This window comes from Pelodiscus sinensis, chromosome 3, assembly GCF_049634645.1.
Source record: "Pelodiscus sinensis isolate JC-2024 chromosome 3, ASM4963464v1, whole genome shotgun sequence".
Taxonomy (NCBI): Eukaryota; Metazoa; Chordata; order Testudines; family Trionychidae; genus Pelodiscus; species Pelodiscus sinensis.
Genome location: NC_134713.1, coordinates 135052763 through 135061621, shown reverse-complemented (window position 1 = coordinate 135061621; position 8859 = coordinate 135052763).

The window sequence follows — 8859 nt, the reverse complement described above, 5'->3', positions numbered from 1 at the left end:
GAGGTCAACATCGCATCTCTCCTCTCTATAGATGGAGAAACTGAGGTACCAAGCAGCAGGATGACTGACCCAAAAATCACCAAGAAAGCCAGTGATAGCACTGGGGTGAGAACCCAGGTATCCTGATGGCAACCCAGTGCTCTGTCTACTTGTAATCAAGGGCTTGGTCTCTTACTACCAGTGCTGATAGGGATGGAGCCTAATTACTCCTCAAAACAAGCTGATTAGTAACCACAGTGGGAACATGAGCCTTAATATTATGAGGGTGAATGAGGCCTCAGTAGTTGGCTGCCAGTCATTACTGCGAGTTATATTCCCACAAGTTGTGATGGGCACCTGCTCTTTGCCTCCCTGTCTCCAGGTACCTATTGCGTGGTGTCCCGCAAGGTACAATTCTCCTTGTTCATCTTTAACACTTGTATGGGACCAGCTTAATCTCATATGCTACCATTATGTGGATTACTCTCAACTTTACTTCTGCTCCATCCACCTCCATCACCACCAGGTCCCAAAGCCTGGCAAAGATCATCACACGGATAAACAGCAGCTAATTTAAAATTAGCCCTTGAAAGACAGATGTGCTAATATGAGGAAGGGGAAACTTAATATTCTCACAATGTCCATGATCAAAAAGCATCTGAGGAGTGTAAGTTAAGATGGTACATGATGCACACTGGTGGGTGTAATTACTTGGGTCATATTTTTGGGTGGGTGATAGAAATAAAAGGTGCAATGGTCAAACCCTTTGTTGGAGCCAGAGAATCATTTTTTTCACCATGTTATGGTCTGTGCTTATCCCTTCTTTTATCAAGCCAGGGACCTTTTTGACTAGTCCATCCTCAGAGACCACTAGATTCAATGGAGCTTTTCAGCCCATGAGCTTGAGCTTTCAAGAAGTACCCCTCTCTGTTTGTGGGGTTTGAGGTCTGTCACTGAAGTCCATTGTCACAGAATCAATACCAAGTTTTCCAGTAGCATTCTGCCTTTACTTACACTTTCTGGAGACCAGAAGACATTTGGTTGCCCTCATTAATGGAATTGGAATCAGGTTCTATTTAGCATCACACAACCTTTTCCAAAGGAATCATATGGAAAATCCATGGGACTGTGAATTCCTCAGGAATATTTGCAAGGAACAGTGAAAGAACTGCTTATACTCATTTTCGGTATAAGCACTAGTCAATATAATTTGGAGAATTCATTTTTTCTTTAACATGCATTGTCTTTAAACACGTGTACAATGATTCTCTAAAGTTAATTGCTCTTCCACCTTTTGGACCTTTTCCACTAATCAAAGATAAAGTGCCTTTTCATTATCAAGCCTATGTCACCCTCCCCTGCTCTCATTATGGCTGAAGGTGCACTAACTCAGCATCTCCATATTGTTATGAGTAAAAGAACACACTCCTGAGAGAATTACAAATGTGGAGTCAATTTTTTTATAGAAATCTGTGAAATTAACTCATTTAAATTCCATATAGCCCAGTGATTGAGATAACATGAATAGCTCTTTTTATTATTGTTGAACATCAGGTCAATTAAGAACAAGACCCACAATAATAGTGTTTTGTGAAGTCTACAAGGTTTGAATTTTCATATCTATCAAAAATTTACTTACTATTTAGAGAAGAGTTTTCCGTCTGTTTATAGTCCTTATTTTCCCATATTCCTTTGATGGAAAACTTGGAGAAGCTATATAATGAATTCTTATTTGTCTTTTTCTTATGAATTAGTCCCATTACATTATATAAATGGACATTCTTTTTCTTCGGTTTTACTAAATAAAAATTCATTTATTGTCCTCACAGAAGATAAACTGTCCTAGATAGTTGGCTGTTGAAAGCCACCATAATGTATCTGACGTCAATGGAGCTAGACCAGATAAAACTTGAGGCTATAGGGACTTTTGTGGGATCAGTATGGCTCCAAATGGACACCCATATTGCACTGGCCTTGTTTACTTTCATTTTACCCATGATTATTTGGCATTTAATTAACAAACTTTGTTCATTACCCCATCTTTTCATATATATAATTTTATTTTCATTAGCACATTGCCCAAGAGGGTCAAATTACAGAGTTTTGTTGTATTGCAAGGAAGTGGCTTTTAATTTTGCAGCTTGGCAAAATCAGGCAGCGATTCCCTTATTCTAACTTACCTTCATGGGCTTTTCTCACTAACTAGCCATTATCCACTCATTGCTAGAACTTGGCAACTTAACAGCTACCTTATTAAATTCAGAAATTGCAGAACAGCAAACTTTTTTCATCCAGCTGACATTCTGAACAGTTACATCTCCCATACCTCTATCGTGGATACACTTGCAATGCGTCTGGTTCACTATTGCTGCAATGCAGAGGCCTTTAAATCTCCAAGGATTATTGAGTAATTTGGTAAATTGACAGTCTTGAGAAAGATTAGATTATAAATAACTTCACACCTTACAGGTGATCGCGAAATTGAGAAACATTTGGCATGATTCCCCAATGGACTACTCTAGCTTTATGCTTGGGTAAATAATAGAAAATCACACAGGTGTAAAACTCATGCAATGCACTGCAGAAAGTGACATTATGAGGGAAAATGTTGATTTTTTTTGCCTTGGAACCTATTTTTAAAGAGATATTACAAATGTTTGAGAACAGTTTTTCATGGTAGTGACCTTTTGCTACTCTCCTCTCATTGATTTTTCCAAATCATTTATTCCCATGATAGCTATGAACATTTTTGTTTCAGGTTTCTGGGTAATATATTGGCCATGATTTACCTATGCTTTAATCCAGAATCCTGCTGGTGTAACTCAATAAAACTATTACAAGGACAAATCTGATCCATTATCATTGCTACAAGAATAAACCTAAGAGATAGCTGGCAATATTCATTTGTGGTAGGATAATATACAAGAGAGCAAGCAAGGGCAGAAATGGGGAGAAATGCATTTTATAGCATGAACATATATAGAGAGAGTATCAAACTATATTATATATATATTTATGAAACTGATAAATCTACGTTGAAAATAAAGGATTCACTTTCATATACTTATAATACAAAGACAGATTTTTTCCATACATAAACTATATATTTTCTATCTGAATTTTCTCTCATTTAAAATGGAAGGGAAATGACTGTATGGCTGCATCTAGACTGGCATGATTTACCGCAAATGCTTTTAACAGAAAAGTTTTTCCATTAAAAGCATTTGCGGAAAAGAGCATCTAAATTGGCATGGATGCTTTTGCGCAAAAGCACTTTTTGCGGAAAAGCGTCCCTGCCAATTTAGACGTGGTTTTGCGCAAGAAAGCCCCGATCGCTATTTTTGCCATCGGGGTTTTCTTGCGCAAAACAGTTTTTACCTGTCTACACTGGCCCTCTTGCACAAATGCTTTTGCGCAAGAGGGCTTTTTCCCAAGTGGGAGCAGCATAGTATTTGCGCAAGAACACTGACAATCTTACATTAGATCGTCAGTGTTCTTGCGCAAATTCAAGCGGCCAGTGTAGACAGCTGGCAAGTTTTTCTGCAAAAGCAGCTGCTTTTTCGGAAAAACTTGCCAGTCTAGATGAAGCCATAGTATATGTTTATGTGTATGTATAGCTGTGTAGACATTAAGAATGGTATTTAATACAGCAGTTGCATCTTTGGTACATTTAAAAAATACTAAACTAGTGCACCTTCCTTTTAAAAACTTTGTCTGGCTAATAAAAAAGAGAACAAGGGATGTAGTTAACATGAAAGCCTTATTTAATACTTTCTGTGTCAAATGCTTCAATTATTTTTCCTTCTTTTTTGTAACTAATAAAAAAGGGTGTTTAATGGTATGTCAGTCATGGTGCTAAGCATAAGCAGGCTGGAGTGTCCCTTGTTTAACAATGTCTAGGATTTGGATACTTTAAATGTCAGGTTAACATCTTTGATTATTTAGGTCCATATAGTCCATCTGAATGAATACCACAGTATGTTATAAAATGCATTAATTTATCAAGTCCTGAAGTTCTTTCCTGATCCTGCTGTATTATGATAGCTGACCTGACACCCATCAGCTTTAGCATCCAATTCCTGGTGCTAAATAGTAGCAAGCACCCTTGATATCCATTCATCAGAACTTGCAATGCCTGTTAATTTAGGCCCAATCCAGTTGCCACTTAAGTCAATGGACCTCTGTCCCCTTAGCTCAATCTTAGAACACTGAGCTAATGGTCAGCCCACAGAGATCATTTTATAATGTTCTTTCCACAACAAATAAGAAAAGAAGGGTTTTTTATTATTAACAATGGTTATTGGATGCCAATGGATATAGTGCTAACATATATCACTTTGTCAGCTGAACAGCAATTTAAAGTCAAGAGCCAGGGAAACACAATGTAGCAGCCTTTAGAAAATCAATTTTTTAAAAAGTCATTACTAACTGGGATTTCAAAACTGACTTGAACGGCTCAGGGGCTCTGTAATCCAATAGATACATGTGCAAAACGAAAATGGACAAAAATACAATAGTCCAGAGAAGGATTATGGGTACCAGCATTTATTTCAAAATCTTCTGTTTCAGACATTAACAAACTGAAGAACGTGGAACAAAAATGTATTGGTACATCTTAATTTTCTGCTTTTGAAAAAACTGTATAATTATCTTTTGATATATTATCGTAATACAGGCAGTCCCCGAGTTACGCGGATCCGACTTATGTCGGATCCGCACTTACGAACGGGGCCCTCTTCCTGGTCTCCAGCAGACCAGGGAGGAAGCAAAGCGGCGGAACACGTGGGCAGCGGGTAGCCCAGACGCGTCTGGGCTGTCCGCTGCCCGCGTGCTCCGGCACTTTGCTCTGCTTTGCTCCCCGTTCCCCTGGTCTGCAGACCAGGGGGACGGGGAGCAAAGCAGAGCAAAGCCGCGGAGCCCGAGGGCAGCAGGACATCCACGGCGCGTCTGGGCTGTCCTGTGGTACAGCAGCTGGGACGCCTGTGGTACAGCAGCTGGGGCGCTGCCGGTTGGTCCCGTAGCGCTGCTCTGGGCACTACAGGACCAACCCGGCAGCACCCCAGCTGCTCTGCCCCAGGCGTCAGTTTCAGCAGAGGCTGAATCAGGACGCCTGGGGCAGAGCAGCTTGGGTGCTGCTGGGTTGGCCCAGCGGCGGCGCTACTGGACCAACCCAGCAGCACCCCAGCTGCTCTGTCCCAGGCGTCCCCAAGTCAGCCGCTGCTGAAACTGACCAGTGACTGACTACAGGAAGCCCCTGCCCAGGGCTTCCTGGAATCAGCTGCTGATCAGTTTCAGCAGCGGCTGACTTGGGGATGCCTGGGGCTCTCAAGTTGAATCTGTATGTAAGTCAGAACTGGTGTCCAGATTCAGCCACTGTTGAAACTGATCAGTTTCAGCAGCGGCTGAATCTGGACGCCAGTTCCGACTTACATACAGATTCAACTTAAGAACAAACCTACAGTCCCTATCTTGTACGTAACCCGGGGACTGCCTATATATTAGTTAGTAGGGAATGATAACATTGTTTACTGGTTGTAGTTCTAAATGTTAAAATTAGTGGCTGATGTGATATCCGAGTCTCCCTGCCAATTTCTATAATACTACAATCACATTTTTCTGTTTTAAAAAGGTTCTCCCCCCTGTTTTGGAAAAAAAAAAACCCCATCACACAAACCAGGAAATTGACAATACAGGAGAAACAGAAATATCTATTATGACAAAGTGGGGGAGGGAGAGGATTTGTGGGGGTTTAAAAAGGTTAAATGCAGGAGGGAGCAGTCAGTGTCTCTGGATGTTATTAGTTTAATGAGATTGAGGGAACGGAGTTTGTTGTTACAGGGAACAGCACAAAGTTGGAGACTCCAGTGACTGGTGACCAAGAGTCCCAGCTCGGATGGCACAGCTGGTTTTGGCCACTGGAAGGCCAATTGGCTGCAGAGAGAGGACTCTGTCATCTGACCATCTGGTTCCAGCCAAGGGGCGTATGGCGGGTTTAGGGGCATGAGCTCCCACTCTCCATCTGGAGGGTGAGGCCCTGCGAGCCCACCACTTGCAAACCCCACGTAGTCGCGAATTTATGGGTTCCCATCCCACGCCTGTGGGGGGTGCTCAGGAAGCCCACCGTCCTGGTGCTCCAGGAGTTCATCAATCCGCGGCATTGCGTAAGCGTCAAAGCAAGAGATGCCGTTGACTCGCCGAAAGTCAATACAAAACCGAACGGCCCCATCATGTTTCGGGATCAATACGATGGGACTCGCTCCGCGACTCCTCGATGATGCCCCATTGTCTCATTAGTTGTATCTCTTCCCAAACTGTATTCCAGACTTTACAGGGTAGCAGTCAGAGTGGCTCCCGCACCTTCTTACTGGTTTCGGTGATTATGCGGTGACATCCCAGGGAGGTGCAGCCTGGCTTCGCCGTGAGGACTTGCGTGTATCGCTGCAGAAGGCCGTCGAGTTGTTGCCGCTGGGTGGGTGTCAAGTCCTCCCCCAAGGTGGGCTTAGTCTCTTCTTGAGCGTCACTTCCCCATGGTCTGAGCTCATCTTCCTCAGACGGAGGGGAAGGGGGCTATCATTAGCCTGTGCGCCCCATTTCTTTAGTAGGTTGACGTGAAAGAGCTGCATATCCTTCCACCGCCCCGACAGGCGTATCTCATAATCCACATCTCTTACCTTACGAAGCACCTCATATGGCCCTTGCCATTGGGCCAGCAGTTTGGAGCCAGGGGATGGCATCAGGAGCAGTACCCGGTCACCTGGCTGGAACTCCCTTAGCCCTGCTGATTTATTACAGTAATGGTCCTGCTTCTCTTGACTTCTCAGCAGGTTCAAGTTAGTGTATTCTCCCAGGCATTTCAATCTCCCCCGCAGCTGTAAAATATACTGTGCTACACCGTGGCCGGTTGTAGGTTGTTCTTCCCAGACCTTCAGGAGGTTGAGGATCCCCCACGGCTGGCGACCATAGAGCAACTCGAAGGGGTCGACGACTGAGGTACCTCCCGGACAGCAAACTGCAGAGCTGGGAGCATTTGATCCCATCCCCAAGGATTGTCTCTCACAAATCTCCACAACATCTCCTTCAATGTCTTATTGAACCTCTCCACTAGGCCATCGGTTTCTGGATGGTAGATGGAGGTGTGTAGGCTCTTGATCTTCAACATCTGTTACAGTTCTTTCATCACTTGGGACTTGACATTCGACCCTTGGTCCATCAAAATCTCCTTGGGTAAGCCTACCCTTGAAAAGATCTTCACTTAGGGTATGTTTACACTACCCCGCTAGTTCGAACTAGCGGGGGTAATGTAGTCATCTGCAGTTGCAAATGAAGCCCAGGATTTGAATTTCCCGGGCTTCATTTGCATGAAGCCGGCCGGCGCCATTTTTAAATGCCAGCTAGTTCGGACCCCGTGCCGTGCGGCTACACGCAGCACGGACTAGCTAGTTCGGATTAGGCTTCTAATCTGAACTAGCTGTACGCCTGGTTCCACATCCGCCTGTTCTTGGGGTCCAGGTTCTCTCAGCGCCATGAGGGCCTCGACTTTTGGAGGTAAGTGTGCTGCACTCCCGGGCTGGGGTCGAACTTTGGCCTGCACCAACTGGCCAAATCCTGGCCAGTCTTGCCCCAACAACACCGGGTAAGGTAGAGAGGGAGCCTTCCCAACCTTCCACACTTTGGTCTTTCCTCCATCATCCTTCTGGACCCAAGTAGTCGGGTAGGATCTAATGTCCCCATGCACGCATAGCATTCACACTGGGGGTATGTTTACACTACAAAGTTAATTCGAACTAACAGACGTTAGTTCAAATTAACTTTGATAGGCGCTACACATGCAAACCGCTAGTTCGAACTTAATTCGAACTAGCGATTCGCTTAATTCGAACTAGGTAAACCTCATTCTACGAGGACTAACGCCTAGTTCGAATTAACTAGTTCGAATTAAGGGCTGTGTAGTCACTTAATTTGAACTAGTGGGAGGCTAGCCCTCCCCAGATTTCCCTGGTAGCCACTCTGGGCACCACCAGGGAAACTCTTCTGCCCCCCTCCCAGCCCCGGAGCCCTTAAAGGGGCACGGGATGGCTACAGTGCCCGTGCCAGGTGCAAGCCTGCCAGCACCCAGCCAGCAGACCCTGCACCTGGCACGGCTCGAGCCAGCCACCCGCTGCCACCCAGCCCTCCGCCTCTTCCTGGGACCAGGCTGGCGGCTCCCGGGAGCCTGCCCAGGTCCGCAAGAGGCGGGTGCCTGCCTGGTCTAGTGCGGACATCGTGCACCTCATCCACGACATCCGCACTAGGCAGAGGAAAGTGGCCGTCTAGGGCAGGAGAGCTGCCCAGTCTCTTTAGCCTCTCTTCATATGGGACCTGTTCCAAACTCCTGATCATTTTAGTTGTCCTTCCCTCTCCCACCCTCTCTTTATTGAACAAAACTCGGGGAGACTGGGAAAAGAAGGTGGGAGAGGGGAAGAGAGAGTTTCTATTTTTGAACACACGTGTCCTTTATTTTGTACATCAGGAAGGGGGGCTAGGGAGGGGTAAGTGGAAGGAGGTGAGGGAGGAATGGGGTACGAGACCCCGATGGGGAGGACTGGGCTGGCTCTGTGGGCTCCTCGGGGTAGAAACTCTCCTGAAGTCCCTTGATTGACCCCCCATCCAGATGGCAGCCTGCGGCAAGTGCAGCTGGGCTGATGGCCGAGTGCTGTGATTTGCCGAGTGTGGGCACTCAGGGCACTCCAAGCCAGGACTGCTTTGCAAGCGGGGAACCCCTGAGAACTGTCTGTCTGGGGTGGGGGTCAGGTCCCTTTAAGCACAGCCCTCGGCTAGCCTGAGGCAGCAGCTCCACACTCTAAGTCCTCCTCTGATGCCCTGCCGGCACTGCTTCCGGCC